This window comes from Apis cerana, linkage group LG11, assembly GCF_029169275.1.
Source record: "Apis cerana isolate GH-2021 linkage group LG11, AcerK_1.0, whole genome shotgun sequence".
Taxonomy (NCBI): Eukaryota; Metazoa; Arthropoda; class Insecta; order Hymenoptera; family Apidae; genus Apis; species Apis cerana.
Window position 1 is genome coordinate 7,560,315 of NC_083862.1, and position 23,236 is coordinate 7,583,550.

A 23,236-nucleotide genomic window follows, 5' to 3' on the forward strand; every position below is an offset into this window, starting at 1 on the left:
ACACCCTTCGAGTAATCGCATTTTAAATTACCCGCGCATATATACGGAGGCTTTACATGCCTCCATGTACCCAGACTATGTAAGGAAATAGTCGGCGGAAGATCGAATGTCAGTGTACGCGTAGGGGTCGATGTCGGGGATGTGCCTCGGATACAACCGGCTATCACGAGTCCGCGTGTTCACACACCTTCGTTAAAGCTTAGCCTCTCTCTTACTTTGATTACTACAAGCTAATTTCGTATGCAAATTGGTGGACACGCTTGGTAGATGGGAAGATCCTTCGTAGGCATTGTGCACGTATTTTGATAATACGTTTAGTTGGTTAACTTTTCGTAACAATTGAAGAACAAATGACAAGTTTTTGTTCGGGTGTCATCCCCCGATGACAAAAAGCAAATTGGGAATATGGTCGTAGCGCGCGCGAGAAGAATTTTCGAGAATTCGCTTTTAAGCGTTGCCTCCGACCGGTTTCATCTTCACCCTTCCCCCGAGCTTTCCCGTTCCAACTTCTCTCCGCCGTGGATGGGAGAGACAAAACACTGGCGTCTCGTGTGACAATGCAAAGAAAACAGTAACAAAACACCCCCTTGGATTTCCAAGCCCGGTCTAACAAACGAGTCCTGGCACTCCTCCTCCCATCTCACCGCCGTTTCTTCTCTCTTCTTGCTCGCATAATGGGGATGATAGCGGTGCGTATGACGTCACACGAGCCCAGCAACACACACATGTATACAGGAGGAATACGTGCTTACATATATATATGTGTGTGTGTGTGTAGGTGAAGACGAACATCCGCGTTCGCGAGCCCGAAGGAAAAGCCGAGGCCCTGGAGGAGAAGTAAATCCATATTTTACACCACCACCACCGGGTGGCTTCATCTCAGCCCCACCATCACCACCACCACCATCATCACCGGTGCCACCAACACCGTCACACCGCCTTCTCGCTTGTTTCGTTCCAACTCTCTCCCTCGCCACCACCTCCACAACTTACATACATCCCCTTAAAGATCACGCGCCCGCTCGAAACCAGGGGTGGGGTTTAAAGTCCACTCGTTCAAAGGGGTGTCTTCGACCGGACACGCTCGTCACCGAACCATTTTTTTCCCTTTTCCTTTCTCCTTCTCCTCCTCCCGTTTTCTTCTTGCCGCCCTCGCCTTGAGGGGCAATAATGACGAGAAGCGTTGTAATATCGGGGGGCCGAGCAAGACTAAAGAAGGAGAGGATGGAGCGTAATTTATGGAATTTCATGCGGCCGATATTGCCGACGAAGTTTGGAAATGTGCCTTCGGAGACGTCGGAAACGTGCCTGCGAGTAATTGAGATCACCGTGTCTCTCCGATGCGGATCTTATATAGCGAGCGACGTATAGAACGGCTATAACTTCAGCTCCCTGGCAAATGTAGTGTAAAATGTTGCGCTGCCGCTCTATTTACGGATACTAACGCGAGGAATTCCTTAACGATGGAATCGTCGCTTTGGAATTATCATTTTGAGACGCGTGATATACGTCTTAGTCGTTTAAAGGAAATGGAAATTTACGATACAAACGTGCTTTTCCTCGAAAAAAGGAAAGACGGGATAAGAAAATTGGGAATAAAATAAGAGTTTTGAAACGAATGTTGATTCGTTTGAAAAATGATGGTTTTGAAAATGCACGATGGAATAATAATTATTCGAGTATTTTATAGGTTGATAGATTGTTATTATTATCTAATACATAATAACAAAATACCTTGAAACATTTGCGTGTAACAATTCTAACTACTGAGAAGCTTATAAATGTTACAGAATATAATAGAATGCACATGGAATTTTAAAACGAACCGAGAATTAACTTATTGAAACATTGAGTGAAAATGGCAATATTTCTAAAAGAATCAATTACAATCCTAAAAAATATTAATTAAATCAAATTAATTATTAATTCTTTAATTGAATATTTTTTAAAAGACAAATTTCATTTATAATTATACAAGATAATCCTAAAACCTCGAATCGGTTGCTAAAATCGAAGAAAATAATAATTTCACATCTTGAACATGTTAAAACATCCCTAAAAAGGAACGATAAATTTTTACGAAACGAATGATGTCATCGAACATGTCAAATGCCAAAGAACAGTTATCTACAAACTGTTCCACAAACGTCATCTATGTCCGACACAAACATTAATTGTTAATGCTTTCTGTCAACAAACGTACCACGCTCGCTAGTTAGGCCAACCTCTCTTTAATCCCCAGTTAAAACAGGACTGGACACTGACCGATCGTTCCTAGGCAAGCCGGGCATCTGGTCGCTCGAACTCAACTCGAGATCTCCAGATCCAGATTAATTACTCGTGTTCGCGTGTCTCTCTACGACACAAGATAGATAAATCGCGACCGACTACCGAAACCGTTACGCTCGCCGGGATCTCGTGAAAAGAAAAAGAAAAGGGAGGGGAAAAAAAAAAAGAGAAAAACAGAAGGAAAGGGAGGGGGGGAAGGAGAGACGATTGTGGGGTCGGTGATCGTTAAAACCGTAAAATCGACACATGGGGTCGTAGCAATCGGTCGTTGCCGGCAAAGATCAATAATTCGATCTCGATATAAATTCGATGGTGGGGGAGGGGATCGTTTCTCATCCGCTGGGGTCGCAAACACGGTTCATGGATGGGGTTGAAACCGATCGCCTCCTCCCTCCCCCTCCTCTCCACCCCCCTCCTTTTTTTTCATCGATCACTCTTCCCGCCCGATGCATCGCTTGCCACTCGCGTCTGTGGAATCTAATTTCAACGGCGGCACGTTGAAAGTATATCGAGAAAATGTGACGTAACGTCGATACTTCGCGCTTAATAATTTCTGTTTCGCCCCTATGCGCGGCCTTGTCGGTTATTATTGCTTAGCTGGACGATTTTTGGAAGTGGTGGTAAAAAGGAAACTGAAACTGTACGCCACTTGTTCGAATTGATCGGGATTTTTCTTAATTTTTGCGTTAAGATTTTCTTATTCGAACGAAGGTTAAGATATGTATTTTTATATTTCGTTGATTTTATGTTAACAACCATAGCTAAGATCTTCTATGATTTACATTTCAGTTATATTAATATTTGTTAATATATTTAAAAACAATGTTACACTATGTACAGCATAATTTGTTTATAATGTATATATATAGATAATATTCAATTACAATTTTAATGAGAATTTTACGAATAATAATTTCTCATACATATAACGATTTCGTCCAAACCTATCTTTTTCCTAAGTTTTCTAAAGCTAAAATAAATATTGTATTATTATTTTCAACGTCGTATTTCAATAATATAATTTAAAAAATTACAATATTATCCAAATAAAATTAAAAATATGATTAACAAATATAAATCATATTTAATGAATTAAATCAATTTTTCATGTTTCATTATCTTCATTCCCTATTTTCTTTTTCTTTTTTTTGTTTCTTTTTTTTGTTTCTTATTCGAACCTACACTAAGACGATTCTTGGTCCATCTAACTATCATGTATGATGATTGCTACACCTTCACAGCTGATTCAGCGATTTGAGCAGAGTCTTTCGTAGTTTGGCGCGCTAAAACCAGTACTTTTTTCCACGCACGTCCACAGTTCGTGGCATTTCGAAAGTTTTCATCGTGCTGTCGCGAGGCATCGCGACAAGAATACTAGAAATCGCATGAACGCCGAGCACTGGGAATCCAATAGTCGTGAGCAGAACAATGGCGTCACGATGCTCGATAAAAATTGCCATGGTTTTATTATGCAGTCCAAGGGCTCGAGCCACTCTGCGAGATCGTCTGATGAGTCGAGAATCCTCCTCTGGGAAATACTCATCTTCACCCCCGCGTTTCCTCGTCCTGTTATGGCACTTGTCTCTTCCATGATACACTGCCCCTTTTTCATCTTTCATCTATCGATTTGACTTTATGTGTAAATACGTATATGCCTTCAGAAGTTCGTTCAATCTTAAAATTGCAAAGAAGTAGAAATGATTTCGTTTTGTAATTTTTATATACGTGCGTATATTATTTACACACAATTTATTTTTTCTTCTCCACTTTAACAATTCTATTTAGATCTTATTTTAACAATTTAAAAATCAATTACATTTGTAATTTCAGTTTGACAAGCACTTTTGGACAACATTACTTTATCCAACGTACGTGTTAATGCAAATATGAACAAATGTTCGTGAATCATACATATTGTCATCAATATTATTCACGATAACATTCGATCCGAGAAACTTGTGTTAATCCATTCAAGCACGCGACGTTTCAGAGCCATTCAATCGACTCGAACGAGAAAGAAAAAGGGGGTAGTAGTTTTCGCGAGAGCTAGAAAGATGGAAGGTAAAGTGAGTCCGCCTTAAGAGGAATGAAACGAAGCAGGCAAAACTAGAGAGGTTTATGAAAGCAAAACGATAGCGAGACGACGTGCATTGCCCGTCTTCTTTCGAGTGAACTCCTTGTTCCAAATTTAATGTCAAATCGCATACGAGCTCCACGACGAATTTCGATAAAGAAAAATAAATATCGAAAGACGAACAAAATTATTTCTTCTCAAGAGGAAAATCAATGTTTAGCCTTTTATTATTGCTACTATTTACTTTGTTAGAAAATAATTAAAGTTCGTGTTATTATCTAACTTTTAAAAAGATTATCGATACACGTGTGTAAAATATATCTGTATATCTGTTTAATTCTTGTTTAATACAAAAGATATAACGAATATTTAACATGATATGATCTTTGATCGCATAAAATCTCTGTATGCATCCTCAATATCTTTCTCAAGACTAAAAATCAACAAAAATTATCTTTACCCAAAGACCCTATTCAATTTAAATTCAAAATAGGAAAAGAATTATTTTTAAAAATCACTATAAAAGTGTACGTAGAAGATAATAAGTTTCACTTTTTCGTTCGTTCATCACAGATGCAACGATATAAGTTGGTAGATATCGATAAAAAGAAAGATTCGCGTAGGATGTTCAAGACGGTAACACATTGTACAAATTAGTCATGAGAGGGATGTAGAAACTGTATTCGGTAAAGTTGCCGATGTGGAGACACGTAGGGGACCATGGTCATCCATAAAATCCGAAGGGTACGAGCGACAGCCACTCCTTCGTCGTGCAGTTCTCCCGGCCTGAATAAACTCCCGGGCACGAAGCTAATCATATTTTCTAATCCAGCGCTGAAAGTGGAGAGAGAATGGCGGGCGGAGGCGGGAAAAGCTCGCGTTGCCGGCTATCATATAATTTTTCTGACAAAAAGCACTTACGCTTCCTCGTCCTTTGCAATAACCTATCCACCCTCTTGAAAACACGTTGCTAGACGGACGAGGATGGAAAGTTTCGAGGAAAGGAAGGGAATTTATATATCGAATTCCGTGGAAATTTTTGCAAGCTTCGTGACACGTTAAGTTTCGCGAATCGTTTCTTTTCATCGCGGAAAAATCGCGTTAAACTCGTGTTTCTCTTAAGAACGGCATTTATCGACATCTTGGATGATCGTTTTTGGATGATCGAAATTTTCCTATGATCACTTTCGATGAAAACGGGTTAACCTTTCGTTATAAAAATCGAATGATCAGACTTCGAAAGCATTCTATTTATGTGTGTGATGATAAATGAATAATAAATTTAGTAGACGCATTACGTATTCATTCCTATTATTAATAAAATATATAATTAATAACAAATGATTTTACACACAACAACTTGAATTACTTCATATTAATAAAATTAATTTGGATCTACATATCAATATTGTGAACAATTGAAAAATAAATATACTTTCGTTCAAAAAATTTTAAGATATCTTTTGACATTATTCAATAAGAAAAAACTACAATTGACGATCATTAATTGCTTTTGGTAAAGATTTTCATAATATTGCATTAAAAAACCAATTATATAATTATAGAAATTTTGCATTATAAAAGGCAGTTGGTCAAGAAATCCGAAGAAATACAAGTGTCGCCATCTATGAACAAGAACGTCGCGCTGGTCTCTCTCCTATGTCTTCGAGCACAACGACCGTTCTCCAGTGTTGATTGCCATCACGGTCAGTTTTCACCACTCGATACCAACCACCCACGCGTTAATAAATCTCTCTCTTTCTCTCTCTCTCTCCCTCTCGCATTGATCAATACTAAAAACACGCTTCTACGATTCCTCTAAAAAAGAAAACATCCATTCGATCCAATCAGAGCGAACGAGAGAGCCAACGAGAGATCCAACAACCCTGGCAACATTATACATAATTCCTGTTAAAGTACAAGACATTCTCCTAAGAGAGATCCTCTTCCAACAATTCCGTGAAACGATTCCCTCCGCTCGCCTCTCGAGAAATTAACGGGAGAAATAATCAGCAAACTCTCGAGTCCTTTGAATCCCTTTCAAAGAGCTCTACCAAGAAGAAGTTACCCCGTACCGGACGAGGAACGTGTAACGAGCGGGCCCGAGGGTATGGGAGGCGGTGACGAGGGGACACGAGGCGGGTGGTGAAGAGGAGCGAAGGAGAGGGGCGATGGTGGAAGGTGGCCGAGGAGGGAAATGTGTCGGAGGGGGTGGCAGAAATTAAGTCGGTTCCCCACCCTCGACGTTCCTCGAAACGACACCTCTTTTTCCTCCTCCTCTTCCTCCTCCTCCTCCTCTTCTTCTTCCACTTCTACTTTTCTTCCTCTTCTCCTTGTCGTGCGTTGGATTCTGAAATAAGCTCGCCCCCCTCCCTCCCTCCTTTCTTCCAACTCGAGCAACCAACTCTTCCACCTCCTCATTCTCTCTCTCTCTCTCTCCCTTTCTCTTTCCCTTCCAGTTACCAGCGACTTGGAGCACCTTTCCACACACAAGGGAACATTCGCACGCATGTGTTCACCTACACACGAATCAAACTTCACGTCCCTGTGGCATCTGTACGTGCGTGATGCGTGTATGTGTGCGTCAAATCCCCTCGAAGGGTGGAGGACTTGCGCGTGAGGGGTAGGTGGTACCAAAATGGCCGAGGCCGCACCCACTTGGCTCACGAGTGGGGGCGATTCAGGGGAATCTCGCGTGGTGGGGGATTACACACGACCGACACACGTGCACCGGCGTTGCCCGATGCGGGTGAACCGAACTGTGTGCGGACGATGAACCATGTGTACGCGCGCGCATTTGCACGAGGGGAAGGGAGAGGGCGAGATAGAGGGAGGGAGGGAGACATCGGTGCGCGATACACTTCGGTCACGATGTAACCCCGGGGATATCGGGTGGGAGGATACAGGCCTGGGCATACCTATGCGCCACTCGAAAGGTGTGGCTCGGTTACCGGGCCAATTAAGCCGGTTAATTAAGATGCGTTAATTAATTACGAATTAATTGGAGGTGAAGAATAATTTGAGCGAAATATTCGACATTTCTAAGTGGATTTTAAATTACACGCTTTGCATAAGAGAAATGATATATACATATATATATGTAGTTATAGATTAGAAAACATTGATCCACCAGTTCTACATTTCATTCTATCTTTCAAATTTCGTTTCTCAATGACGTGTCTGGGACATCATTTAATTAATATCAATTAATTTTCATTTATCGATATTACATCTTTTCTTCGCTTTCCTTCAAGATAACGCATCTCCTTCCTCCATCCCACAATTCTCCTCCGATGCAGTGTAATATCATTAACAATGAAACAAAGGAAAGATCAACGTGGAGCGCCCAATTCGACAGTTCACGTAATGAAACTCCTTTACAGACATTCTCCTCGGACTGTCAGTAACAAACAACGCGAATCCAAACTTAAATCGCGCTTTCCTCGAAACTCGACGGATACAGGGAAAGAAGTTTCGTTTCTAGTGACACGAGGCGCGGAGACAGCGAGAGAGAGAAAGAGAGAGCGAGAGGAGAGGAGCACGGGGGTTGGCGAGGTCCCGTCGAACCCCTGAACAATTGCCGCTTCAGCAATAGCACGAAGGCAATATCGTTTTCCCCGAGGAAGAAAAACATGCAGATTCGATCGATCGCGCGGGAGGTCGAAATTCCAGCGTGTTCCGGGGGCTTCCTGCGGCAGACAGAGTGTCCTTTTTTGTCGCCCTAAATGTCCACCCTCTTCGCCGAGCAAGAAAAAAAAAGGACACGCACGGCTCTCCTCGACTCTGTTCGGGGGAGGGGATGACGAAAACGAGAGCGCGCGTGTGTGCGTGTGTTATTTTTTCCGAGGCATTAAGCTTGCTTTCCTGAGGGTAGGGATGCTTGTTCTCCGATAGGGATGAGGTATAGTTTAGTTTAGGGATTCCACACAGTCAAGGACTCCGCTTCTGTAATACGCTCCGCGACGCTCGCTAGGCCGAGGAGATTTGTCATGGGACTCGCGAGCATTAAACCGACCAGCCTCGTTAAAATATCGAACTATATTGCTTCTGCTTATTCCTTGCTTATTTAATATATACGTTGTTGTTGTGCTTTATGAGCAATGTTTTGAATCGTTTACGAATGGACGAACGAAATATGCATGAATGATGGTTGGTGGAAATCCTATTTTTATGTGGAATGAGCGATGGATAAAGTAGTATACGAAGAAAATAATCTTATCACGATTTTACGTGTACTTAAATTCTTAATTCTTGCTTATTCTTTTTGTCGTTTTCGTGAGAGTATACGCATAGTTATCCTTATAAATTTTTAGAACGCTTATGTTGTATGCATATACGGATTAATAAATTATTCGTTAAATATATATATATATTTTTGGAAATCCATATTCCATGCTTTTCAAATTTCTTCTCGGGACGAATATAATGAAAACATTCATCCTTGCCTCGGCCAAACCACAAAAGCCTTGAAACCTCTTCTAAGCAAGATTCCTTAATCTCCGCGAGCCAAGACACGGAGAGTCTAATTTTTTCCATTGTCTCCGGCCCAAGAGACGAGCGCTTTGTCCGCCAATATCCCATCCCATTCCTCGAGAGGACGATTCCGTGGCTTTTCAATCATCGCTCGGCGACGAATTCGCGAACGAGCCGTCCCGAGTGGAACAGGATTTGCGAGATGGGCTTCTTACAATCACAAATGTGGCCCCCGAGTTAACTCGCCGATTCGTTCTTATTGTTCGAGCAACCAGACGAGAGAGGTTTGTTCGCCGACTGCGCTGGCGTGGCACAACGGTTTGTCCCAGCTCCACCGCAACACGAGAAAAAGACAGACTCGATTTCCATTCATTTATTTTCACCGCCATTTCACTGATTGCCACACCATCGCTCCTCCTTCGCTCACCAACCTCCTTCCAACGGAGGAGAGGAGTTTCCTTCACTCTAATTCCCGGCTTTACTTTAATCACCAGGAGTGCGGCTCCTCTCTCTCTCTCTCTCTCATCTGTCCAGGTCAAGTGCTCTGGTAACCCATCCAACTCGGGTATTCTGTCCCTGAGAATTCACCCCTATCGCGCGAATTCTTCTCGAGACAAAAAAGGAACTCTCCAACTACTCGATACCGCTCTCTCTCTCTCTCTCTTTTCTTCCTCTTCTTTTTCTTCTTCTTCTTGGGATGGATATGAAAGTGGCTTGAGACGGTTCCGCGAATCTTTGTCTCTGTAAGATGCCACAACCGCGTCCTCATTTGTCGATGAAGATCCCTCCGGAAATGGCACAACCATCCGCCACGGGTCAATTATTCCGCGAGCCCCTTTGACTCGTTAACTTCTCGTGGATGCTTTCTGAAAGATTATTCTTACCTTGCCATCTTCAGATGGTTTTTGTACGTTTTGTTTCTTTAGAGATCGAGGATTGTGCATATTTGTGGTTTTTCGAGATGGGCTGGGACAATGGAGTTAATGTCGAAGGGGGAATATTAGGCGATGTTTGCGATTTTAAATTACCGTTTAATATAATTGAACTTTCTTCGTGGAAAATGTAAAGAATTTTGTTTAAGACAATTGTATTTAATTTTGCGTGATTCTCTGAAATTAAGAATTGTAAGTGATTTCTTTTCAAATTTATATCTTTTGCGTATTGAATATACACGTTTGTAATATATATTTGAGTAATTTGAATACACGTTAAATATAAGATGCTGATACATTAAATACATTACTAAAAAAAAATTAAAATTTTTGAACAATGATACAATTTCAGATCTGCAATATTTATTTGTAATAAATAAAATTACTTAATAAATATCAAATATATATCTGCTTATCAAAAGATATAAGCGGATGAAATAAATATTTCTAAAATATTTAAATGAAGATGTAAAAAGAAATCAAAGAATGAAGTAATAATATCAACAATGATTTAATTGTCATAATTCTAATTTGATACGTAACGAATCGTGTACATTTTTTACTAACATCTTTCTCTACGTTTTTCCTACTGGAAATATAATCCAAATTACGATTTCTGAAACGAAATTGAAAGAGAATGCTCCAATTCATTTCGAATCAAATAACGATATTGTCAAGAATAATTATTACTTGTACCAACTTTAATTACGAATCTCATAATAAAACACTGCCTACATTTTCTCTACCTCCTTTCCCTATATTTTTTCCCTCCAAAAACCCAATTTTCCTCCGAGTTGCTCATACATCTGTCACCGCTGTCCCGTTGCATGAATCAACCGCTGGATTTAGCTCCCATCGCCGTAACAGCCAATCGACGCATCCCGCTTGATCCCGATTACCCCGGTCCTCCTGAAACAAAGCAAGAAAAAACGAAAACGAGAGAAAAAGAAGAGAGAGAGAGAGAGAGAAAAAAGGGCATCGAGGTAGAACGAAGAAGGGAATCCTGCAGGGTCCTGCGTTCATTAATAACTGGCCAGGACGAAATGTGTTTTTGGCAAGAAAAGTCACGTATAGCGAATAAATGGTCAGGAAGAGGTGGGCCAAGGGTGGCTCTAGAGGGGAGGGATCGGGGGCCGTGACATTAATGGCAGAAGTGGGACGCATAAAGCACGGGAAATCTACGGAAAAAGGCAATTTATGATGGTGGGCAAAAAAATAACGGTATGATAATGAAAAAAATGTACTCTAGCCTGCGTGCACGTGCGCGCGCGCGTTAACTCGCTTCCTCGAAACAAGCGGACCGTAGGAAAAATAGAGAGAGGGAGAGAGAGAAAGGAAGAGGGAAGGAGACAGAGAAAAATACGGATAAAATCGGGAGGGAAAGGAGAGTGGAGGTAGATAGAGGCGCTCTTCCCCTTTTTCTGCCAACTCGACGTGGGGGTTGACTTCAGGGGTGGCCGAGCGTGGTCCACGGAATGACTAGAGCCCCGCGATCAGGGAGAAACGAAGAGGGAAGACGGCACGGATAAGGGCAAATCCACGCTTATGAGGCACGCCAAGACAAAAGCCTCCATTCCGAAAGAGCCAATATACGAGCGAGCTGCAATTCGATATAAATGCATCTGCGCTGATCGTAACCTCCACAAATCGTATGAGGAGTAGGAAGGTTAGAAACGAGGAGGAGGAGGGGAAGGACGATGGAGAGATGCCTGAAAGAGGATTAGAGAGAAAGGTCGAAGGACGTCGCCTCCTTCGCTCGAGGGTCCATCCAGTGTGGATTAATTACGAGATTGGGGGATTATGGATCTCCTCATCCACAAAAACAACATTCTGTTTACCTCGCGAGTGCGATTGGATACTCGCGAAAGAAGATAAACTATTGCTTTTCCTTTGTGTATCGACCGATTAAGATTAACGCTTTTCCGTATACATATCTTTGATATTATTAAAATTTCGATAACGACGATGATGAAGATATTAATTCTTTAGAAGAAGTGGAATAAAATTGTTACTTTGATGATTAAATGATACAAATTTGTACAACTATCGTTGCCCAAATCTAACTTGAAAGGATTAAATTATTTACGGAATATCAATCTGAAGATTCGCGATACAAATGATCACGATTCGTTCGTATATATAATTTGAATAATTATATCGTTTCATCAGATAGCGTCTCATCTTCGCGTCTCGTCTTCTATTCCGGATAAATTAATATTAATGAGCAGACTCGCACGCTTTAAAGTATATATCCTTCATCGAAATATTTCTGATAAATTTTGATAAATTCGTCCCGATATCGGCGTGGAAGGGATCGTTTATTTCCACGGCGAAAAGCAATTCCGCGCATAAATCAATATACGTTTCGACAATACGTAAGTTGGAGGCGATACAACATCGGCCACGGTGGAAAGCAATCCCGAGTCCAAAGATTCAACAATCACCGTCGCTTTTGCGCTCTGATCCCTGGTATAAATCTCTAACGTCGCGACATAACTCTGCGCGTACACCATCCTGTTTTCCTGAACGTTTAGGTTCAGAGAGTCTTCGGTCAACGCCGCTGAAAAATTCCTTGCGATTTTCCTCCCAGTTTTTCGGCGGAAGAGCCATTTTTGTTTCCCGCTTATTCGGAACCGTGGATATAAGCCTTTGCAACGAAGCCAGTGGAAGCTAATCTAATCCTCGAGTGTATAGTCGGCTCAGCGTAGACACAGAAACATCGTGCATCGAGGCACACGGACGAGCACGTGCACAAACGTGCGTATGTACGAAGAGACACAAAAGTGGAGGAGGATGAGAAGGAGAGGGAGAAGGGGGAGGAGGAGACGTTTGTGTAATACCTGAGAGAGGTTTACTCGTGCTCCCACGTGTGAGTCTCTGAGAGCGCGTTATGTACGTGTGTGTATATATGCGCGTGATGAGGGTGGCATGAGAAGGAGGGAAAAGGGGGGATGGGGAGGAAGACGTGGATCGGGAGAGGGTGGCAGAGCCAGCAATGGCGTCCCGCACGGGCGTTTATTATTATGATTATACTTGATATCCCCTGCCCAAAGCAGGGCCAGCCAGCCAGCCAGCCAGCCAGCCAGCCAGCCAGCGAGCCAGCCAGCCTGCGAAACTTTCCCTCCTTTCCTTCCTTTCCGATATTAATATTATTTTTGCCCGGGCGTAGCGGCCGCCATATATCTCGCTCTGGGCATAAAATCCATTCCCCGTTCCCCCAACCACCTATCCACCTCGACTCTCTCTCTTTCTCTCCTTCACCCCCTTCTACACGGAGGTGGAAAGAGAGGAACGAAGAGAAGAAGGGAAAGAGAAAGGAGAGGCTGGGGGATCGTGGAAGAGAGAACAACCCTCGTTTCCGTCTCCCTTTCACCCTCGCCTCCCCCCTCCTTTTCTCTGTCCTTTTTCTCGGTTTGCCAGTCCGCGACTACGCTCGGTTCTATTATTAATTAATGGCGGGCCGGCCATTTTCTTTTCTCCGGCTACTCTCGACTCGATCTTTCGCCCGACGTTTCTCCTCGACGTTTCCTCGAGGAAAAAGAATTCCTCCCGGCTGATTAACGTGTCTGTTGCACGCCCACTTGTGCCCACGACCACAACGAGCATCGTGCAAGCACCACACACTTGGAGATAGGCAACCAGCAAGCCAATGAGCGGGAATCGCGAAAAACAGATCGTTAAATATGTATGAATAAGTTCGAGCGGTGGATAGTTTAAAATAGTCCGCGTTTGAATAATGTATGCGCGGATAGGTGGATCAGTCGGGTTCTCCAATTCATACCGGGAGAGGAGAGGGGATCAACGACCATCTCTCGATTTCTTCGCCTTCCAATCTATCCTATATAGCTTCTTCTTCTTCTTCTTCTTCTTCTCCGTTTCAAAAATTCTCCATTCGTCTCCCACCAATGTTGCTCGCCAACCTCTGATCCTATTTCTCGCGATTGATTCCTCCTCCCTTCGACTTCTTGAAAATCATTATTCCGAGGCATCAAAAGTAAGCAGAATCGTTCTTCGAAGGAGCGGTGGCGCGTTATTATAGTCGGGCTCTCGGGGAAAAATAATTCGTCAGCGGAACGTTGACAGGCCAACGAGTCACCTTGGAGGTCGCCACGAGGTCGGGGAGAGATTGGTGGATGAGCCGGTTGTGTTGGATGGAAGGGCGCGCGGGTGGTTTCCGGGCTTCGTGTGAGAAATTTTAAACTACGATCACCTCGGGGGTAACCCGATGGCGGTACATAGGAAAGAGGTAGGAGGTCGAAGGGAGTTTGTATGGCTCGAGAGATCGACCCAGAAGACGCCCATCGCCAGGTTCTACGTGCAGGACATCATAGGACACGGGGGTTGAGAGAATTGCTCATTTGTTCGCCATAGTGACGGGGCCGGAGGATGCCCTGTAATGTCCTACAGCCTCCTTCTACTCTCTTCCACTCCTCCTACCGCTCCATCTCCCTCTTCTTTCTCTTCTCCTCCTCCTCCTCCACCTTCTGCCTCCTCTCGTTCTCATTTTCCCTCTCGCTCCCGCTGCCTTCGCTCTATTCACCCCTCTCGTTCCCCTGCCGTGGCGGTGTTCGATCGAAATTCAATTTCCACCGAGTCACCCCTCTCACCTACCGCCCCCTGTTCCTCTCTCCACCCGACTCCCTTCCCTTCTTCTTTCGCTTCCTTCTCTCCATTCGGGAAACCCTGAGGACTCGAGAAAGGAAGCCACCGGCTGCATTCCTTGCGATAAATTACGCGGCTCAATTATTCACGGGAATCTCCTGCGCCTCTGTTTAAAAACGTGGATGCTCTTTTCTCGCTTATTCTTTGCTCGCTTCGACGCGATCTTCTCTCCACGTGAGAGCGATATCGAGTCTATTGTTAATGTTAGTTAAGGATATTGCAATAAGGATGAACGAATGGATGATCGTTTTAATTATTCTTTCTTTCTTGAACGTTTGAAAAAAATCGTGGACTTGCGAGAGAAAATTTTTAATTATTCTTCTCTGTTTTTCTTTGTTTTTGTTTTGTCGGAAATTATATTTTGTAAGAAGAAACGAGTATTTCCTGATATACGCTCAAAAGATCGGTAATACGATGAAACAGGTGGCTTGTAAAATATGTTCGTTCGATAAATTATCTCGTTGCCCAGATATTCGTATTTATTAAGAAATATCAATTGATCAAAGACAATTTTAATCTGATCGATTTTTTATCTGAAGTATAAAAATGCACGAAATGCAGAGAGTTATGTTTTTCTTTGGTTCTAATTTAATCGAATTAATTCCATTAGTGAAGCACAAATTGCAAATATTAAATTCTTTATAATAACAAACTATGTATATCGTAAAATCGAATTGGAAAGTTTCGAAAATTAAAAAATACAAAATTACCGAATATTTTAATTGAAACAGTAACATAAAATTTTTTTCCTACTCATTATTTAATAAAAATAAAATAATTTATTTGCTGAATTGAAATACACGATAGCAATGAAACCTTCCACGGCACGCATTCGTATTGCCGATTGCTGCACATTGAGATGAAGCCATGGAGAACCGACCCGCCATCAAACCAACCCCACCCACCCCTGGATCGTACCTATTTAAATAGCTTTTTTTCTGAGGGGAGTTCGAATGAACCCCACCCCGTTAGCTTCCTCCATTTCGAAGCAATACACTAGTTACTACGAATTCCGGGACCCTTCTTAAGCCTGAATTATGCAGCTAGTCGAGGTACTACCGCCATTTTCTTCGCACAATGCTTCCTAAATGGAAATTTCAAAGATAATTTTTAAATATAAATCGTAATACATTGACAATTTTATATCTAATTTATTATCGTTCTTGTAAAAATTATTTTACAAGAAATTTTTTCTACAAGATGCTACCGTATGAAATTTCCATCGATAGAACATTCGAGTTTTATAATTAAATTTTACATTAATAATTTTCCATGCAAATACAAATAACATAGAAAACGATTGAAGAATATTAATTTCCGAGATGGAAAAATATTACGTACATATAGTATGTAGATTTGTTAATATCCCGAGAGTTTATCATAGATCACTTCAACTATTATGTAAAAATCTATTTACATAAATATTCATAAAACTACCAGTTTCTTAATATAACCTCTACCAAGAATTTTTTAATGTAATTTCGAAAGACAAACAACCCTATAATTCATATTTGAATTAATAAAACCCCGCATAATAACGCAAACTAAATTGAATCTAAATTATTAAAAAAGAAATATAACATCTATACGTATAATTCTCGTTCAAACTCCCTCAACATAACAATCCACGAAAACACGAAAGAAAGAAGAGAAAGGGAAGATAAGAAATACGGAGGCACTAAATTTTATGCGTCATCCCGTCCGATCTATAACGAAACGGAGGTGCGATCTGTTCAAAGAGGGATCAAGAGACGCAGGAGAGGCGAAAGAGGGACAGTCCTTTGCACACAAAAGCAATAACGGGGTGATATTCCACGCAGGATTCGTTCCCGTCGTCTCGCCATCAGAGCTTTTCGCGAGGCCGAGTCTTTACCCAGGCCATATACGAGGGTGGCCGCAGAACAAATACATTAATTTCACTCCCCGTCCGCTCCCTCCCCCCATCCTACCCCCATTCGTCCCACATAAGCGCGAGAATACTCATACACACTCCCCCTCCGCTCTCACCGCTCTCTTCCGCGAATCGTGTCTACGTGTACGCATATACGTATCACTGTTCCGTACGTGTGGTGACAACACATCCCCGCTCAGCGTACACAGGCGCGCACACACACAGGGAGGAGGTCGAGCTACCACCTCCATCAGCGAGAGCACACATACGAATTGCCACGCACACGTGCACGCAGAGGCAGGCGCATACGTGCACATGTGCCAACGCGCGTCCTCCGGCATATAAGTAAACGGGGTGCAGAGTGTATGAGGGGGAGGGGGCGGGCAGAGGGTGGTGTGTGGTTACCATGGAAACGCCCAGTCCCTCTCTTATAATTATATGGGGAAAAATGGCTCGCGGACTTTTACCCCGCGTTACACCCCCGCCCCGTTCGCTTCACTCTTCCCCCCTACCCTGATAGTTCGCCCTCTCTTTCTCGCCACCCTTTTTTCCACCCTCGCGTTCTCCTTCCATCCCTGCACTTTCTTCTTCTCTCGCCTGCCTTCTACTACTCTTTCCTTTCTCCACTGTTCCTTTCTCCACCTAGGAATTCCACGTTTCTCTCTCTTCCTCCTTCTCTCCGCATCCCTCATCCTCACCTCCGCCTCACCTCCTCGTCTCATCGAGCCGTGCCACCTACCTACTTTTGCCCGCCTCGGGAATATTATGCTTGCACCTCGACGGGGTGACTGTGTAACCATCCTTAACTCGCTTTAAGGCTGACTGCTCGACGTCTCCTGGATTTCGCGTTACTACCTTGCTGGGAAGCCCTGGCTTCGTCTCGCTCTTCGAAATTCCTGAGCGAGGATCCTTTCGGGGAAATAAGCGCGGAAAATCAAGACGACGTTTTAAGTGCACGATCGGTGTGATTATTGTCACGCAAAGAAAGTTGTAAGGGGGAGAAGGGAAAGGATATTGGACGAGGATATTCGCGAGAAACGTGACGTCGATGGATGATTTTTTAAGACAGAGTTTTAGAAGTTTTGGTTATTGATTAGTTTTTGCGAGATCTTTATCTGCTTATTTTTTAAAATAAGTATTTTATACGTGTTTTCGTAAACGCGATAATAGAGGGAATCCATTCGAGAGATCTGTTGATTATTTATAGAACTCTATTATTTCATTATTCTGTATAATATATCTTTTGATCTCGAAATGGCCTTTTTCTTGCCAACACGGATAGATCCGATTAACTTTTAGTGTTAAGCTCGATACAAAGGGTATTATTATAAATCGAAAAATAAGTTAAAAAGGGAGGACAGTCGAGTGGTCGCCAAAGAAGGAAAATGGAAGGAAGGAGAGACAAGAGAGGGTAAAAACTAGAAGAGAAGAAGATCCTCTCGCAGATAGCTACTGTCTTTGGTCAGCATTTAGTGGCATAGTGTATCGAGCAAAGAATTGGCATCGCCGATATTGCTAGAAAATTCTCATTTTCAAGCTGCCTTTTCTCGGATAACGATTGCATCTGCGTTATTACTCTTTCAATTCAATTAATAAAAAAGAAATATGAAAACGATATTTCCTTCTTTAACATTAATTTGTTTTTAAATTTGATTTTTTATGATTTATGATATATGATCATTTCATTGTTATTTAATTATCAATCTTATTAATATATTTTTATCTCTTAATTGTCTCGATACAATTGCACTAGAAATAATCGTCGATCACAAATTATCGTTTCCCAAACGATTAAAGATTCTTTGAATTTATTAACTATAACAAAGGATAACGTTATTTTCAAAATTTAAAAAAATTAAAAAAAATCACGACTACTGAACGATAAAATTAATTATTCCTGAAATGATTTTGACGTAATTAGAACTATTTATAAATCTATCAAAGCTCGTCACACAAAAGTAAACAATTCTTCCGTTCTAAAAATTATCTTTCCCCAAAACAACATCCAATCCAATTTATCCAAAAACTTACAAGAAGCAAACAAAATCTCATCGTTCAAAGCATCGTCCAAAAAATTTCACGAAAAAAAAAAAAAGAAAATAAAGGAAAATGTCGATCGACGGTAATAGAAACGCCATATAAAACAAAATAAACCCCGAATCGTGTTCATCCATCGACGACTAATGCCTCGCGTTGAACGTTTAACGACGCAACGATAGGGCGAGCGGAAACACCAGGGTAAACTCTCATTGCTTCTTCCAGATAACGGGCATCGTTCAAGAGATAGAGGATTGCTCGTGTATATTCCGCTTGTGTTGGCCACACGTGTGTCCACTCGGGGTGGTGTGTCTTCGTGCCATCGAGGGTGGGCCAAGGTGGAAGAGAGAGGGAGCATATTGCTCCGTAGTAATCCTACTTGATCGCGGTTTTCGGTTTCTCCCGCGTGCGCGTGTGCACTCGTGGCCAAACACCCTTGTACGTGTGTAGAACCGCGGCTCCAGTTTCCATGTGTTCATCTTATAGACGGGGACTAATACTCGTGCGTGAGAGCCCGAAGGATTACTGCCTTTAGGAGACGCCCTGGACCCCCGTCCCTCCTCCCTTCGTCGCTGCCTCGCAAACGAAGGATGGAGAAGAGTCTTTAAATACCCTCGGGATGCGAGAGTCTTGGACGCCGAGAACGTGTCTTGACGACAAAAAATATAATTTCGTCCGTACACCCCCGCCGCCTCTGACCTCGTCCTCATCCACCTCACCTCTTTACCTCGCCTCGGCAGATCGGGGATTAGACGAGTTCAGAGCGAAGCTCTCGATAGTCGTAGATTGCGAGATATTGGAAGCATATGGAGCTTGCTTATGGTGCGTGATGTCTCTTTGTTTTGAAAAATGTTTAAAAAGAATTTATTTTTCCTCTTTTTTTATTATTATTTTTATTTTTATTATTGCATTATTGTTGCGAGTGATTAAGAAAATTAGGAAAATTAGGTTAATGACAATTTTAAAAGAACGAGATATCTTTGAGATTTTGTGAATTGTAAATTTTTAGTTAAAAAAAGAATATTTGAGAATTTATTCACAAATCAAAAGGAAAAATAAATTTAACTGTATTTAAAAGTATTCATATTTCATAAAATATAACCACATTTATATCGCATTATACACATCCAATTATAAAAAAATTAATCCTCATCTTTTTTTTGCATTTTTTATAACGAATGAAAACGAAATCATATTGGAAATATAAAGAGATTTTTCCCTCTCCTCCCTTTCTTCATCCCTTAATTTTGAAAAATGTAAACAGTACGGATAATTATCAATTCACCCTATTATTTTAAATTCGATGATCGTGCATTTAGCACCGATCTTTGGCTTCTGAATGTTCTTTCATGCCCGTTCATCCCGAATCCACTGTTCCGATAGGCCATGCGAATGATTAGTCGATTTAATGAAATAATCCCCTTTGATCGACCTCCTTCTCTGACCTTCCCACACCGTTTGGCCCTCCTTCGGGATGCTCTGGCATCCTCAAAGGGAAACACTTGAACCAGAACGTTTTAATTGCGAGGCCCGCAGCGATCTCATTGTTTCCGCTTCGCCTGTGAGTGTTCCGCTACGATAGAGGTAGGGAAATAGGAGGAAAATACTTCTTAAAAACTTAGCAAAAAAATCAAGAAGGGCGATACAGCTTCTTCGATTGTGACGAAGGAAGGAAAGATATATATATATATATAGAGGTGCGTCTCTCCCCTTACTGGACTACTTTTTAATCATTTAACTTCTTCTCCGTTTGAAAGACGTCTCTCTTCTTCCCGCCGGGGGTTCATTTTTAATCGATAAATTTAATGTAGGTCGCTTGACACTTTTTGGCCAGTCGAGATACCGCTCATAAATATGTAAATCGAGCCACCGTAAATTTGGAAATAAGGGCGCGGTTTGTAATAAAGATACGCGGCGTGGATAACGTCGTAAGCGAGCGAATGAGAAATGAAAGTTGAATGGTTTAAAAATGATAAATAAGAGGAGTTTTCTATTCGTTTTTTTCAATAGCGAAAATATATCGTGTGTTATTTGTGGAAATTTAAACGAGATTATGAATATAAGAGTTTTAAAAGAGGATATAATTTAAGCTTTTCAGAAGTAAATTATCAATATAACTTGGGTTTCAGATAAATTTTACCAATTATTGATAATTCTATTTAAAATAAGATTCTAAATATTATGAAGAAGAACTCAACAACTTATAACATACATCACTAATGTCATTAATTAGTAAATCAAGAGGAAGATTAAATTTTGATCGTTTCAACTACATTTTAAAAGATACATATATTCAAAATAATGTAAGAAGAATTATGCGACACTTTACCAATTCCAATGATTAATTTCTAAGAAAATATGAGAACTATTATAATAAAAAGAAAAAAATTGCAATGGTATCGGCCGAATCAAAATATTTCTCACATTGTGAGAGAAAAAATTTCAAACGCAACAAATTCTCTAATGTTCCTTCAATCACACGTCGTGGAATAATATACGGTCGTCCCATAAAACCTCACTAGATGACGAGGAAATTCTAAAAACAGCGCGCAAGAAGGGATGGCGGAAAAAAAGGGAATACGTGAATAGGAAAAATATTAATAATTATGTTAATGTCGCGATGTGCAGGGCCGAAAGACGTCGAAGGGAAGGGGTGGCCCTCGACGTCAGAATATCTCCTTAGTTCCCTCCGATGGGGCTGGCTTCACGGGGGTGTGTGGGGGTGGGGATGGACCTTCGCGTATTTTTATCAATATCTCGCGAGTTGCGCCTGCGCACCACCCAGCATCCCTTCCGACGAACCCTCGAGAGGTCCACACGTAGAAACAGCTGGATAAAGGGAGAAAGTCGCACACGGTTGGCGGGGGGCGGAACGAGGATGGAAATAGGAAAAAAGGGAAGAGAGAAAAAGGAGGAAGAAAAGTGTGGAGTGGTGTGTGAGCCACGGCACCGTGCATGCGTGACCGTTCCTAATGAATGTGTGCAGGCGTAGATGTGTTAGTTGTGTAACGTGGAGGCGCCTAAGGACCCCCAGGACAAAATGGAACCCGCTTATACTCCGTTGCCGCTGCAAAGTGCATCCTTTTCCAGAATTCCCTTTCTTTCTTCCCATCCTTTCTCCTCCTCTTCTTACACGAATCTTCATTTCCTTCCTTCCTTCCTCGTTTCTGTTTCTCCTTTGAGACCCGTCGTCTCGGGGGTCAGCTATTTACCCTCGTGCGGATGCAAAATCAACGGAGCTTCGTGAGATAATTGGTACGGCGAACAGAGTACTGGCGTACTTTTTCTTGATTAAATAAAACGTGTATTTTTCTACGCGCGTTAATCAATCTTGAATATTTAAAATTATCAATCGAATTGTTGATAAGTAAATGCGTGCTTTATCGCGAGATGTAATATTCCTTGTCTTTCTTTCTATGATATTTCCTCCATTTATTCTTCCGATGCCCAGTCAGGTATTTCCTCATGTGAATGCAAAGTCGGTGAAGCTTTCGAGGATAATTGCTGCTACGGGACTCGATGCCAAACATGAATATATTTCGAGCACTCGAAGAAAGGTTTTTCTCCTAGCCAAGAGGAGACTGCACGTAGTAATCTTTCTTTTTGAATCGTTCCTTAAGATGGATCTTGTTCGTTACCGTTCATGAATATACTTCTTCCCGAGGTAAGAAAGTTAAAATATTCGAAACTCACAGGAAAATAATTCTGTATTCTATTTCTTCGTAAGTATGTTGAAATTGATAAGAGATTTGTTACTCAAATTCTGTTTTGGATAAAAATTTACTGCTATCCAACATCAATAAATAATAATTGTAATTATTATTATTATTATTAGTTTTTAATCTAAAAGATAATCTATAGATTTTTGAAATAATACAAATTGTTAAATCATGTAATATTTGGGAAAATATAATGAAAAATTCATTCTCAATTTCAAAAGAAATCTTATTACATAATTATTCTGAATATAGAGTAGATATATATATTTTATTTATCTTCGTAGGTTACCTCGTTTTATTCCTCTCATCTTTCATAGGCTGTCCAACTCCTTAATTATGAATCACTACCGTTATTTACTTTTATTTATCGTGATACGATTCCACTTGATTTATCTGTTCGAAAGTTACGTCTATTATTCCAGTTTTTGTACTCCGCTTGAGATCTATTATTTTCCCGTGACAATCTGCTTTCTCTTCTCTCTTTTTCAAGCGTTTCGAACGAAATAATTCACGAGTCCTTCTTTAAAATCAATAGCCCATAAATATTCTTGTATTTGCGACTACGTCGCATTCATGGATTCATCGAATTATGGACACGACTTGCAGATAAACTCTTGTTGCGCACCATCGTACGACAAGTAATTTTTAAAGAATTCTACAAATATATTTATCGCGCTCTAGAAAATCTATTTGTTTAATAGATTTAAGAATGACGAACAAACATCATGTCATATAAAATGTAAGTTTCATTTTCAAATTATTCCTTTAAACAAATTTTCTCTCATTTTTCTTTTAAACAAATCTTCTCTAAAATTGTAATTTAATTTTGAATTCTAATTTTAAACTTCGTCGAATTTTTCTTTGAAAAATTAGTTCGATAATAAAAATAAAAATGTATTTAATACATTTAATAATCTTTTACTTTCCATATTCTTTCCTCCCAATTGATATATCTCCTTTTTTCATTTTACGAGATGCTTCATAAATACACGAATTCTTTTCCCTTTTCACAAAATGATAAGGTTTTATCTCAACATGTTCCATCTTCAGACCTCTCCTCCTCTCTCCACGGATCTTCAAGTTCCCTCGCATTCCCCCGTCAATGACTTTCTGTTCTTTCATTTCCCTTCGATTCGTTTTACCTTCTTTTCTCCAACTC